Here is a 15,833-nt window from a genome sequence, read left to right on the forward strand (position 1 = left end):
ATGTATAGCTATAAATGTCTACGTTTTTTAAAAAGATCACAAATCAGTAATTGAATCTTTCACCATAAGAACCTAGAAAAAGAAGAGCAAACCAAACCAAAGCAAACAGAGAAAATAAATAAAGGTTAAAGCATAAATTTAAAAACTAGAGAATAAAAAGTAGAGAAAATCAATGAAAGCAAAGGTTGGTTCTTTAAAAGATCAATAAAGCAGACAAACCTTTAGACTGACCAAAAAAAATAGAGAACATTCAAGTTACTAAGAGCAGCAATGAAAGGGAGTCCATTACTACCGATCTTACAGAAATTAAAAAAAAAAAAAAAAAATTATAAAGGAACACTAGAAATGATGGTATGCCAAATGTTATCTGGTGGTTTAGATGAAATGGACAAATTCCCAAAAAGACAAAAACTACCAAAACTAACTCAAGAAGTAGAAAACCTGAACTTATAACAAGTGATTGAATTATATTTAATAAGTTCCCACAGAGAAAAAAAAAGCTCAGTCCACATGGTTTTCCTTGTGAATTCTATCAAAGATAAAGAAAAATTAGTACCAGTGCTTTACAAAGTCTTCTAAAAATTAGAAGAGGACAAAATACTTCCCAATTCATTCTGTTAGGCCAGTATATCCTGATGCCAAAACAAAGATAACACAAAAAAACTACAGACCAATATTCCTTATGAAAACAGATGCAAAAATTGTCAACAAAATACTAGCAAACCAAACCTAGTAATATATAAAGAGGATTATAAACAAATGCCTGTGGCTCAGTTGGTTAAGCCTCCAACTCTTGATTTCGACTCAGATCATGAAGCCACAGTTTGTAAGATTGGTCCCCATGTGGGGCTCTACACTGACAGCAAAAAGCGTACTTGTGATTCTCACTCTCCCTCTCTCTCTCTCCCTACCCTGCTCTCACCCTCTCTCTCAAAATAAATAAATAAACATTTTTTAAAAATAAAAAAAAAGGTCAAATGGAATATATATCAGAAATGCAAGATTGGTTTAACATACGACAATCAATCAATGTAATATATCATATTACTAAAATTAAAAAGCCACCTGATCATCATTTAATAGACACAGAAAAAGCATTTGACAAAATCCATGTTCCTTTTATGATGAAAATACTCAACAACGTAGAAATATGAGGGAACTACAAAAACTCCACAGTTAACATCACACCTACCAGTGAAAGACTGAAAGCTTTCCTCCTAAGATCAGGAAGAACATAAAGATGTGTTCTCTTGCCACTTGTATTCAACATCACATTAGAGCTTCTAACCAGGGCATTTAGGCAAAGAAAAGGGGTAAAAAAGCATCCTAAGTGGAAAAGAAGTAGTAAAACTTTCTATATTTGAAGATGGCATAATCTTGTTTATAGAAAACCGTAAGGAATCAACTGAAAAAACTGTTAGAATTAATGAATGAGTTTAGCAAGGCTAAAAGATACACAATCAGTATAAAAATCAATTGTATTTATATACACTAGCAATGAACAGTCCAAAAGTGAAATTAAGAAAACTGCTATAATAGCATCAAAAAGAATAAATACTTAACAGTAAGTTTAACCAAAGAAATACAAGACTTACACACCAAAGTTTAAAAACATTGTTGTTAGAGGGGTGCCTGGGTGGCTTAGTCGGTTAAGTGTCCGACTTCAGCTCAGATCATGATCTCACATCTCATGAGTTCAAGCCCCATGTTGGGCTCTGTGCTGACAGCTCAGAGCCTGGAGCCTTCTTTGGATTCTGTGTCTCCCTCTCCTCTCTCTGCCCCTCCCCTGCTCGTACTCTGTCTCTCTCAAAAATAAATAAATGTTAAAAAAATTTAAAAAACGTCGTTAGAAAGTAAAGACAGAAACAAATTGAAAGACATCTTACGGTTTTTAGATTGAAGTATAGTTGATATACAGTATTACGTTAGATTCAGTTGTATAACATATGCTCACCATGATAAGTATAGTTACCATCCGTCACCATAAAAGTTACTACAGTATTATTGACTATATTCCCTATGCTGTACTTTTCATCCCCATGACTTATTTATTTACAACTGGAAGTTTGTACTTCTTAATCCCCTTGAATTGGGAGACTTAACATTATTAAGATGGCAATACCCCGAAATTAATCAACAGATTGAATGCAATCTCTATGAAATCCCAGCTGCCATTTTTTTTTTTTTCTGTAGAAGTTGCCATGCTGATCCTAAAATTCATATGGAAATGCAGGGGACTCATAATAGCCAAACCAATCTTAAAAAAGAAAACAAAGGAAGACTCACACTTCTCAATTTCAAAACTTACTATAAAGATAGAATAAACAAGATAGGGTAGTATCAACAAAAGGATAGATATATAGATCAATGGAATAGAATTGAGAGTCCAAAATAAACCCTTACATCTATGGTAAATTGATTTTCAACAAGAGTGCCAAGACAATTCAATGGGGGAAAATAGTCTTATCCACCAGTGTCCTGGAATAACTGGGTATCACAGGAAAGAGAATGAAAGAGGACTATATTCAAAACTTAACTCAAAATGGAGCAAAGATCTATGTAAGAGCTAAAACTGAAACTATATAGAACTCTGGAAGGAAAGCATCTTTAGGACCTTGATTAGGCAATAGTTTCTTAGTTTGACATGAATAGCAGGAGCAATAAAAGAAAAGTAGGTAAGTTCAAAATTAAAACTTTTATGCTTCAAAGGATACCTTCAAGATAGTGAAAAGACATCTCACAGAATGGGAGAAAGTCATATATTCTGCTAAGGGACTTTGCACTGAGAGTATATAAAGTACTCTTACAGCTCAATAACAAAAAGAAATCCCAGTGTTAAAATAAGCATAGGAGTTAAATATTTCTCCAAGAAAGATATACAAATTGCCCGTGAGCACCTGAAAAGGTGTTCAACATCATAATCATCAGAGAATAGTGACTCTAGTCACTTCTTACCCATTAGGATGGCTTATAATAAAAAAAAATGGGCAAAGGTTTAGTAAGAATATGTAGAAATTAGAAACCTCATATATTACTGATGTGTTTGTAAATGGACAGCTACTTTGGAAAAGTCTGGCTATTCCTCAAAAGATTAAGCAAAGTTGCCCTGTAACCCAGGCTATATCTATATAGAATATACCCATTCCACTCCAAGTATATACCCAAGAGAAATGAATATGTCTACACAAAAACTTGTACACAAATGTTCATAGAAGCATTATTCATAATGGCCAAAAAGTGGAGACAACCCAAATATCCATCAACCGATAACTAGTAAACAAAACGTGGCACATCTATATACTGGAACACTATTTGGGAACGAAAAGGAATGACTGGTGCGTTCTGTAACATTATGCCAAGTGAAAGAAGTCAGACACAAAAAGGCCACATATTGTATGAACCCACTTGAAAATTTCAGAATAGGTGAATCTGTAGAGACAAAAAGCAGATGAAGGATTTCCAGGGACAAGCAGGGTGACTGCTAATGGGTATGAGGTTTCTTTTTAGGGTGATGGGATGTTCTGGAGTTGGATGGTAGTGATAGTTGTATAACTTTGTGAATATACTATAAAACAACCAAATTGTACACTTTTAAAGCATGAATTTTATGGCATGTGAATTATATCACAGTAAACAAAATGTTTACATCACAAATACAGAAATTTCACAAATTTACTATATCACAAATACTACTAAACAACATGCTAGTAAACAAAATAAATGTTAACTGAGCTCCTCCTAGGCATTCTGTTACTGTGCCAGATGTTTAGGGTACCAAATGAACACAAAGGGATATGACCCCAACCTTCTAGAACTTCTTTTCCATTGAGGGTGCTTGACATTATCTGAGTAAAATTACAGTTGTTGTAAGTGCTCTGAGGGAAAAGGTACAGGGTTCACGGAGATTATTAATAGGAGTATCTGAGCCAGACTAGGTCAGACAGTTCTAAAGAGTTGATATTGCCTTCAGATCGGAAGACTGAATCCAAGCTATCAAGAAGAAAAGAAGCACCACAGGGAAGGGAACCAGCGTGTGTAAAGACTCTGCTGCCAGAGCCACACTGTGTCCAGGACACCAAAAGAAAGCTAGTGTGGCTGGGACACAGAAAGTGAGGGGGGATGGTGCAAGATGAAACTGAGAAGCAGGCTGAGACTGGACTGTGCAAAACCTCACAGACATGCTATGGCTTCTCATGGTTTCCATTCTGGGATCGCATGTTCTTATTTATGTTTTGAAAACACGACTGTGGCCATGTTGGTGAGAGAAGGAGCAGGGTTGGAAACAGCTACAAGAGTGTTCAATTCAGTGGTCTTTGAGGGAACGATACAGCCACTGGCACCTCATAGTTGGCAGGGGAGATGAGGAGAAATGGATGTATCTAAAGGCTTTTTAGGAGATAAAAGTGACACAATTTGGTGAAAGCCTCGATCTGGCAAGTGAGGGAGAGAGGTGTAAGGCAGGATTCCTATATGTTGGACTTTTCACTGAATGGGTCGGAGGGCCTTTGCTAACCCAGAGAGATTCCTTCAGGATGTACTTTGTTACCAACAACTTCAAGTACCATGAATGGATTTTTTTTTTCTGTTAAGAAAAAGCTCTTTCTTACCAAGGCAGTCACGTAATATAGAACTATGTGTTTCACTAATAGCAAATACATTGGGAAAGTTTAAAAAATGAGAAAACTAGACAACTAATTTTTTTATATTTGCCAGATGAATTTTTCTCTGGGAGTCTCTTTTGTCCTAGTCTACATCCTCAGTGTCTTAAATGTACTTGACCTTGCTGATGATTTCCAATGCTGTAGAGATCATCTGTCACTTAGGTTTCTTCATTTTGTTGTAAGTAATGGAAATAGACTCTGAAATAATTTTTTGGCAAGTAACTACCTTCCAGTGAGGAATAATTGGAATGAATTCAGTCTTAGCAATTCTTATTTCCGTGGCCAACAAAAGTCTTAAAATGTCAAGTTCTTCAAAGATGTTTTTATTCTGCAGTTATGTAGAGCGGTAGTGTTTTATTATAATTTCTAAAAGCCACTTTGGTAATTTAAGACTACACTGAAATAAATTTTAGTCTGTGCCCTCAAATTGTTTTTCAAATGAAAAACTGAGATTTGGAATGTCAGCACACAGAACCAAAAGACGGGTAAAGGCCTGGCAAAGAAAAGAGATCATACAAATGGCTTGTGATTTAAGTTAAGTTGTATGGTAACTGTTGTAAGAAAGGCACTCCCTTTTTATTAGTGTTTTATCGCTAATGTACAAGTAATGAGAGAAACATTATAAATCTGTAAACGCCATTGTTTACAGCAAAGCTTGAGGCAAATTTAAATTAGGAGAATCAAGAGTCATTTAGAGAAAATCATAACAACCTGTCTTTTGCAACCCTCTTCTGGGGCATTTTCACTAATGTCTGTTCTCATCAGCCAGCAGACACACAGGAGGGAGTCAGAAACTATTGGTGCTAATTGTTCCATGAGAACACTGAAGCTTGAATCCATTTGAATCAAGTTTCCATTTTTCTTGCCATCAGTATAAGCTCAGCCTTAGGATTAGCTAGCTCTTTACTTATCGGCATTAACTGTATTACATTGTTTTCCATATGTGCTTATTCCATTGTGTATTTGAATTTCTGAAAATTGTCATTGAAATGGGAGCTCTAAGAAAAGAATGGGCAAATTTTTGAGGTTGGGGCATTTGTGGTTAACAACAGAACCAGACAGTGCCTGTCTTGAAACTTCAACTTCACCATTTACTAGCTGTGTGAGCTTAGATAAATTGCTTAACCACTCTGTGCCTAGTTCCTCATATATAAAATGGTGATCATAAAATATGTACGTAGTAAGTTCAAAATAAATGTTATTTGCTGCCACTGTTGTTACACCAATAAAATAGCTAAGTCCAATCTGAAAATTAAGATGTTATAATTCAGTTATGGTTGTTGTTTTTGTTGATTTCATTTGTTGTTTGGACTTTCTTGGTGGACTAAGGACAAGGTTACATGGCTAACAAGTGGTATAAACCAGGTTTATTAAAGAGTTGGTTGAGGTCAGGAGTTAGTAAACTATGGCTTCCAGGCCACATTGGGCTTCTTTTTGTATGGCTTGCAAGCTGAGGATAGTTTTTGCATTTCTAAATTATTGAAAAAAAATCAAAAGAAGACAGTGCTTTGTGACACATGAAAATTATATAAAATTCAAGTTTCAGTATCCACAAATGAAAAAAATGTTATTGGTACATGGCCACGTTTATTCATCTATATTGTCTGTGGCTGCTTTCATGCTATAGCAGCAGAAAGGAATAGTTGTGACAGAGACCATAGGGCCCACAAAACTGAAAATATTAACTATATGGCTTTTTACAAAAAAAGTTTTCTAATGGCTGGCTTGTGGGGTTATTAGTTATATTGATTAAATGAATGGAACTCCTGCCTTTTATACTGTCTTGCTTTAACAAAAGATGTAAGCTTGCATAAGAAAGCGTATGACTTTAATTAGTTATCCTTGTGGCCAGAGAAGTTTTGTTTTGTTTTGTTTTGATTTAGAAAAAGTGTAACTTTCCATTTGTGTTAAAATTGTGTTGAAAGTAGATAGTTCATGAGTAGACTTAATTCAGCTGTAGTAGATTACATAAGTATAGACATGCCAAAAACCATACGTATTCAGTAAAGAGTATTAAGATTTGGATTTCTCTCAAGAATTGTCGAAATGGAAGTCTGGCTGCGTGTGTGTGTGTGTGTGTGTGTGTGTGTGTGTGTGTAAGGATCGTAATTCTTTCTAAAAGATTCTTGAAATAAAATGAATTCCGAGAGAATCTGAATTCTGAGAAGTAAAGTTTTTAGTGATAACATATCGTAAGACTATAGTATTATAATCCCATTTCAGAAGTTACTTGTGGTTATTTTTTTCAAGGCTTTGGCTTTGTGACTCAGAGCCCAGTATTTACAAGATAGCCAAAACTTCTGGAGTCTTTTGGCAATTGTGCTTAGAGAACATATGCTTTGATTTTGTCAGACCAATGATTTAGGCAAATAACTTCTTCTTGTATCCTTACGCTATTTTTAACTATGATGTGGATCCTTTTCGTTTGGTTGGTTACATAATCTTTATTTAGGATCTGTGTTGCCCTTGAATATCTGTAAATCTTGCAACTCCTTTAAGTTAGGTTTATATCTTTCAAAGTCTCTTTGTCAAATACTTCTGGAAGACTTCTCCCCTGGGGCTAATGGAAACAAGAGAGACCTGGACCCTGCCCTTGAACAGTTTTGAATCTTTGAGGAAAGATAGACATTAAATCAATATATAAGTATGATCAGCGTTGGAGAATTAAATTGTGCAATGGGAAATAGACTAATTGAACCTAAACCATGGGAGAATTTTAAGAAATTACATCTAGTGTCCCTTTTATTGATGTAGGCACAATCTACTAATTGCTTTTATTATAGATATTAAATGGTTGATTGGTGAACCTTGTGCATTTGATTCTGACAGGAAATTATTTATTGATAGTAATGTTTGCTGTGAATTTGGGGTGAGAAAAATACAGAAAGTGATTAAAAGACTGTCACTTATTTTGTTAATTTACTACTTGAAAATCAAAATATCCATTTGTCTCTCTTGAACAGATTTGTGTTTTTAGAGTAGAATCTAGGGTTTCTTCCTCTCTTTTAGAACTGTTATTTATTGATTTTATTATTAAAAAGATGGTAATGTGATTATGTATGCACTGTATAAATGAATGTGTACACACGCACACACACACAATGTACAAAGAAAAAAGGGACATTCTACTAACCCGTCTCAGATAGGATGAGAGTGTACCCACTGTTCGACAGTTTGCTTCACTTAAGGTTATTTCATCGACATTTTTCCCTGTCAGTGTTTATTGAGAACTACCTGTCTCTCTAGATCGATTCATCCTTTGTTGATCTTATCGTTGATACTGTTGTTTCAAGTAGTATATCCACAAGATAAAATATTCAAAAGATTTACAAAAGAGTACACAATGGGAAGTCAGTCTCCCTCCCAAATGTGCCTGCCTCCCACTTCTCTTCTTTCCAGAGTGGCTACCCTTAGCAGTTTCTTACCCTCTACAATCGTCCTTTTATTTTTATATGCCTTTGCTTAGTCAGACTAAAATCAACTCCCTGCCCAGTCATTTATAGGGAAACTGAATGCTTAGTGAATTTACAGCAGCAACCAACTGATTCTGTAATACCAGTGTTTGAGATTTTATACTGAAAGGAGAAAAGATTTCTCACTAGTTGTGTTTCATTTTTGGATTTCATGCAGTGTGATTGTTAGAGAATATAATCTGTAGGTGTATAATCATTGCCAGCATTTTATTTAGATCCTTAAACTGTAACTGAATATTCCCAGGAGAAGGCCCTGCATGCGGGCGGAGAATACTGCCTCCCACCCACCCTCACCCCTGTCTGCTTGTCTCACTTCCATATTGTGAATACAGACCCCAGTCTTGAGGAGCCCAAGCATAAATGGGCTTGCTGCTTTAATCTCAAAGCTAATTGAGGGGTTTCTAGCTAAACTCTGAGACATCTGTGGCTATTTTAATCTAGAACCTCATGGGTTAATAACTTGATTATTTCAACTCAAGTTTGATAGTACCAGAGCCTGGGGAGTGGAAAGGGGGTGGCAGTGGATTGAAGGAGGGACAGACTTACCCCTGCCAGAACCAACTGGAGCTGAGAAGTTATTTATTGAAGTGCTTTCCCTGTAACACTAGGTCTTTTGTCAGCTGCTAATACAAAGGTAGCCTCATGAACAAATCTGACCTAGAAACCCCCTGCTCTCTGATACACTTACCAGGGAATATGGGGTGATAAGTATTTGGGGAAATAGAAATGAACCAGATCCAACCTTCAGAGTGGCTATGTTCATAGCCTATGGCCTGAGGAGCCCTAGTCTAGTACTTTCCGTTTATGGGCAGTATTTACTTTTGTACAAATTATGTCCCTCAAAAAAAAATAAATAAATAAAGAAGTGTGTGATACTATAAAGGAAGATATTCTGTCACCAGAGAACTAGTAAAACATTATATAATTCCTAATGCATCATTTCTTTTGTCGTAGATATATGTCTAGTATAAATAATGTATATTCTGTAAATATTCTTTAATTCTATTACTTTTTCTCACAACTGAACACATATATGCCTGGCTGAAATCCACTATGCTTCCAATAAAGGTTAAAGATTTGCCCACATAAAACACCCTGAATGATTGCCATTTTTGCCTACATTTATGTTGTTTATAAGACTTACTCTTCTTAATACTAGTATAACCACATTTACTTTTTTAAATGATGGTAAAAAATAAAACACAGAAAATTTATCATCTTAACCACTTCTGACTGTACAGTTCAGTGTGTTAAGTATATTCACATTGTTGTGCAACCAATCTGTAACTTTTCATCTTGCAAAACTGAAACTCTATACCCGTTAGACAACAAATCCCCATCTCCCCCGTCCCTCCAGCACTTGGCAACCACCATTCTACTTTCTGTTTACATAAATTTGACTGCCCTAGATACATCATACAAGTAGGATCAGACAATATTTGTCTTTTGAGACTGGCTTATTTCAGTTAGCATCATGTCCTCCGGGTTCATCGTATTGTAGCAAGTGTCAAAACTTCCTTTTTTTTTAAGGTTGGATAATATTCCATTGTAAGTGTATACAATGTTTTGCTTCTCTGTTCATCAATTAATGGATACTCATGTTGCTTCCTGGCTGTTGTGAATAGTGCTGCCAATGCACATGGGTGCACATACATCTCTTCAAGATCTTGCTTTCATACCTTTTGGATATATATCCAGAAATGGAATTGTTGGATCACATGATAATTCTGGTTTTAATTTTTTGAGAAACCACCATACTGTTTTCTAAAGCAATTGTACCATTTTTCATTCCCACCAACCATGCACAAAGGCTCCCAATTTCTCCACATCCTCATCAACACTTGTTATTTTCTTTTTTTTTTTTTTAATCATATCCATTCTAATGAGTGAGGGGTGACATCTCATTGGGTTAGATTTGCATTTCCCTAACAATAAGTGATATTGAGTACCTTTTCATATACCTGTTGATCATTTATATATCACCTTTCGAGAACTGTCTTTTCAAGTCCTTCGCCCATTTTTTGATCAGGTTATTTGTTGTTGTTGTGGTTGTTGTTGTTGAGTTATAGGAGTTCTTTATATATTCTGTATATTACTCCCATACCAGATATATACTTTATGAATATTTTCTACTGTGTTGTAGGCTGCCTTTTCATTCTGCTGATTGTTTACTTTGATGCACAGTTCTTAATTTTGATGCAGTACATATTGTCCGTTTTTATTTTTGTTGCTGTGCTTTTGGTGTCATATTAATCACATTTACTTTTAATCTTTTGAGCCCCACTAATTTTAATTAGTGCAGAATATAATGAAACATTCAAATAATTACAAAATAGACATGGCTGCCTCCTCAAAGTGAACGCTTGGCTGTCAGGGAGTGCAATCATGAACTAACATGAAAATTGTTTCATCAGCTCCTGTGAAAATGTACATGTCTGGAGTACAAAGGGAAATTTGGGATGTGGATCCATATACTGTAAAGATACAGGTTAGGGGAACATGGTCAAATGCATGAAAACAAAAATGAGGGCGGCATTCCTCATCATTACCTCTGACTCGGAATCCCTGCATATCCACAATAAGCCATTGTAGAAACCCTTGCAAGAAAAAATGATTCTCTGTTAGTCTTCTGATTCCCTGTTAGCATTCTGATTTTTCTCACATCTTTCTGATGTGGTACTTCCCCAGAGTCAGTTAACACCTCTGGACAAAGAATTAGAAAATTTTATGCTAAGGTTACCTTTCAAATTTAGAGAAATAAAAAATGTTCTTAAAGTATTTAATTTTAGTGCCCTTAAGTTTTAATAAACTTGCAGCTGGTGGGCAACAAAATCATTTAACAACTAGTCAGAAGTCATTGAGACTATTGAGACTATCACCAATGCACAGAAAGTCCTGTGTCATTACTAACTGCAGTAGAGTGTATGAAGAACACTCTTAAAATGTTTTCTATATCTTCTGAGATATTTAAAGAAACTGGAATTTAAGAGATTTTTTTTCCTTCACATACCATTTCTCCTTTTAAAATAATGTTGCCATTGTTCCTTGTTCCTCCCACTTCCTTTTTCTTTCTTTTGTGATCTCTACCTATTCATCTTTCCCCCAGCTCTTTAGTCTCCGGCAGATGTTGATAGCCCTTCTTCTTGCCTACTTTTCCTTCCCGCCCACCCAAAGGCATCATTCACTGTCCTTGGCCCTCCTCTCTCCTCCAGCACTGGTAGGGATTAAAAGAGCCTAACAGAGGCTGCGTGGGGAATCATTCCAGCTTCAGGGCACTTGAGGACACACACAGCGAATACTTCCCGCTTGCCAGGTCAAGCGGCTTCCTCTCCCACCAAGAGCCCAGGCCCGGTGTTGGTAATGAGGCAGGAACCTGAACTACCAGGAAACTATTAAGCTTTGATGTTGCTTCTGGACCATGTTGTCCTCCAAACGTCTAAAGCAGTTTGAGTTGTAGAAATTTCAGCAGAAGAAGAAACTACTGAGATATCCCCCTCACACACTTCATTTTCTTTTGGGTGTAAATAAATAGTCATAGTTGCCAGCAAGTCCCCAGTTCACAAAATAGGAGACGTATTGGACCACAGAAACCACGTGGAGATAAACTGCCCATGACAGATAGGACCGTTGGCTCAGTGTTCTGCCCATGTGAAGTTTTTACTTCATAAATAAAGCTCTGTAAGAGATAGAGCATTTTATGCAAAAAGATTCCATGTATGCTTATTAAACTTTTTAGTTAAGCTGTAGGTGAGTGAAAATTCAGGTTTTCGAGTGGTTACTTTGTTCGGCTAGCCCTCTGGTGCATCATTGTGCTCTATGAGAGGATGCCGTAATCTCATTTGGGAAGTTTTATTCATTAACAAAAGCTACCAAGATAAATTTAGCTTGGGTCACAGTGTTTAATTTAATAGTATTACAATAATAACTACCATAATTAGTTTCAGATTTGCCTTCCTTCCCAGAGGACGAGATTTTTTTTAGTTTTCTGATGCCTATTTAAAGCATGAGAATGACAGGAAAATTAATGTCATGACCTTTATAGCCTGTTTATGGTTTTCTATGTTGTACCCTAAAGGATTTAGGGAGTAGTATACATCTAAAATAAACCGCTTAGTACGGACAAGTAAAAATTGGGTTAATTGGGTTCACCTGATTCTCAGCTGGTAGCACCTTAGTCAAGACATCATTTCATATTAGACAAAGGAGCACCGTTTTTACACTATAAAATTATTCTTTAAAGCTATACCTGTATATTCCGTAATGTCTTGAAAAGAAAAACATTTTTAAAAGCCTAGTTTTTCAGATATGTAGGATATTTTCTCCCTGATATTTTACCTGGTTTGTCTTTTTCAATTAGGAAATCACTTTGTCATTTCATGGCAGGAACGTACGGGCGCTAACTAGTGGGCGATGGTCCATGACATTAGTACCCACTTCCTTTGGGTGATGCTGGGCAGCATTGCTTTTTCTTACAACTAACTCTTTTTTCCTTTTCTAGTCTGTCAGAGATTTTGCACAATCACCTTTCTAAATCCTTGAGATGTGAAACTTGGTTTGCATTTTATTGTCGGTGTTTGTATATTTCAACAAAGAGCAGTGTTTTTATATTCAACTGGAGTTGAGAAAAATATCTAGGCATGCTAGAGTCTTTGAAGCTTTTGGATAGTTGACTGAAAAATTCCTGTGGTGGTTTTTGCAAATCATGGTTTAAAGGCACTTTCATACATTGTTGGGTAAATCAGTATACTGTAACTTCTTTGAGTATGATTTGATAATATCCATAAAGATTTTAAATCGACCTAAGAAATTATTTACTGTGCTTTCATCCTACAGATGGGCTTGTACATGTTAGCAAAGATATAGGTGTAAGAAGGCACACTGCAGCTTTGTTTGTGAGAGCAAAGGGCTGAGAACAATGTCATTATCAGCCAGTGGGTGGCTGGTTAATAAGCAGTGGGTCTATGCAGTGAAATACTCTACAGCCTTTAAAAAGAATGAAGAGGATCCGTAAGTGCTGATATGGAGAGCTCTTGAAAACATATGAAGTGAAAAAAGAGTAGCACGTATAATCTGCTCTGATTTGGAGAGGGGAGAAAGAGGGGTAAAATGTATTTCTACACATGTTAGCTTGTATATACACAGACTGTTTCTGAAAGGAGACCCACATAGATGCAAAGAGTTGTTGCATCTGAGGAGGGGAATTAGGGTTACAGAATGAGAGGGAGGCTTGTTCATTTTTACTCAGCTTTTTCCATGTTGGAGATAATCATTTTATGATAACCTAAGTATTAGACAAATGCCATCGGGGGCATAGAATAACAAAAATTTAGCTGATGCTGAAGAGGTAAATCTGCAAAGAGAGTGCTCCAGGGAAAAGATGAAAGTTTGAATTATTTTAAAAGAAAAATCACGAGAATCATATAAGTGGCTGCTCACACACCCACAAGAACATAAAAAATATGGATGAAGTTAGCAGGAAATCGAACAGTGATGTGTTTTCTTTTTTTATTGAAACAGTCGTTGTAAAGCTAATTGATGGGATTCTAACTTAATGCAGACACGCCATAGAGAAGGAAGAAAAAGCTAAAGATGGGAGCAGGGCTGAGACAGAAATGGACCTTACTAGCAGGGCTGCAAGGAGGTGAGACTGGAAGAGCCTTAGGAGACAGAGCTAGAGTGTGGTGACGAAACCAAAGCTCCATGGTGCTTTGCAGCCGGTGAGATTTAGGAGAGAAAAAGAATGTGAGGAATCCAAAATGATCTTGAAATTATATCAATTTTCTACCAACCTGCTTTGTTTAAGGATGATTGTATCACTGCATGTAGACAAGAGAAGAGCAAGAATGGTGGAGATGTGATTATTTCAAGGTGATGAATTAAATCTAAACTGATTGAAACACTGCCAGCCAAAATGATCCAAGAGCGTGAAATAATGAACAGTTTCACAATGCGTATCTATATCATGAATGTGTAAATGATACCGTCTTTATTTTATGTATTTATTTTACTGATGACTGTCATTTATTACCAAATGGTGTACTTTTATGCAGTGACTTCATCCTCATCATGATGGTAACCTCACTGGCTGAACAACTTCATTCTTTTAGCATTGAGAATCCAGGCGGGAAATTCCAAGGATGTTCTAGTTGATGTAGAAACACCCAAATATTTTTCTTACATCAGTATCTTTTACATTTTAATAAATAAGTAATAGAAGGATGCCTGTTTGTGAAAACTTGCCAAAACTTGGATCTTTTCAAATATACTAAAATGCACGGAGGACTTTTAACAGAAGAGCCACAGCATCAACATATTGCACGTATAGATAATGCTGGGAATCATTGTTTCCTAGGACTTGTTATCTGTAGGTGATGACACTTAAAACAGTGTTGATCTATCTGAAAAGCTCCAAGCCTTGTACTTGAGAAATTGAAAGTAGGACATTTTTTTTAATAGTTATTGAAGATAATTTTTAAGTCATTTTAGTAGTGTTTCAGTCCTTCTGAAAACAGAACCAGGCAGTCTGTCAATGATCAAAGGAAATTTACTACTGAAAAAAATAACTTAGATAATTATCTGTCACTTTAGGTTATGGAAAAGTGTAATAATGGCAAAATTAAAATGACATTACCTCAGATTTTAAATTTCACTATTCATTAAAAATATTACTTAGAATTTTAGAAACTTACTATTGCAAACTAAAAGATTTAAGTGGTATGAAAAGCACTCAATGGAACCGTAGAAGTATTGTTAATTAATTCCTAGCACTGTTGTTTTTATAGGACTGCTGACATTTATTCATTCAATAAACATTTGTTAAGCCTTGTTATATACCAGTCGCTGCTAGGTTCTGGAAATACCAAGGTAAATATGCCATTGTCCCTACCATCAGGAAATTCATAAAATTAAGGGGAAAACACACAGATTTAAACAGATATTGCTGCTAATAGAGAGCCAATGTGTGTTGGAAGATAATGGATAAATCAACAAAAATGTCTTGAACTGGCCAGGTGGACACTGCAGAAGAAGTTGAGTAGGAAGTATGTAGCAAGATAGGGGAGAGAAGCATCATGGAGGCGTATGAGGGAACCTGTTTGGCCAGCTTCAGAGATGCAGCTCTTAACAGTAGTGGGATGACCACACAGTCCAGTGTGTGGAAGGCTTCATGTGCTGTGTGAAAGAGGTCAGGCTTTATCTTGTGGACAACAGGGAGCCACTGAAGGACTTGAGGTCTAGGAAAAGCACGATTAGATTTGCATTAAAAAGACCATTTATGGGAGGCGCCTGGTTGGCTCAGTAGGTGAACCATGGGATGCTTGATCTCAGGGTTGCAAGTTTGACCCCACATCGGGTTTAGAGATTACTTAAAAAAATAATAATAAAAATTCACAGACCACTGGGTAAAGATGATGGTTGGAACTCAGTTGAAACACTGGAAGATAATTTTTTTTCCAGAAAGAGCAAAAATGAGAGAGAAAACATAGGAAAAGGGGGATAAAAGGTGTAACTGTCCAGAAAGGGTAGTTCCAGGCCGGGGGCGGAGGTGGGGGGGGCGCCGAGGGGGAGGGGGTGTAGGAAACAGAGAAAAGTAAATTAGGAAATCTCAAAAAAATAATTGAATAACCCAGGGTCTGAATATAGGGGTTCCCAGGTTGAAAAGGCCCACCAAACATTTGGCATATGGATGAAAATATGCTGA

General features: G+C 36.3%; 1 protein-coding gene across 7 annotated transcripts in view; it reads left to right on the top strand.

The window, feature by feature from the left end:
• ZNF438 (zinc finger protein 438) overlaps positions 1 to 15,833 on the top strand; it is a 187,257-nt gene that overhangs the window by 126,951 nt on the left and 44,473 nt on the right. The gene's annotated exons all lie outside the window — the stretch shown is intronic.

The sequence above is a fragment of the Panthera pardus genome, unplaced genomic scaffold (assembly GCF_024362965.1).
Source record: "Panthera pardus isolate Hobbes unplaced genomic scaffold, ASM2436296v1 HiC_scaffold_6, whole genome shotgun sequence".
NCBI lineage: Eukaryota > Metazoa > Chordata > Mammalia > Carnivora > Felidae > Panthera > Panthera pardus.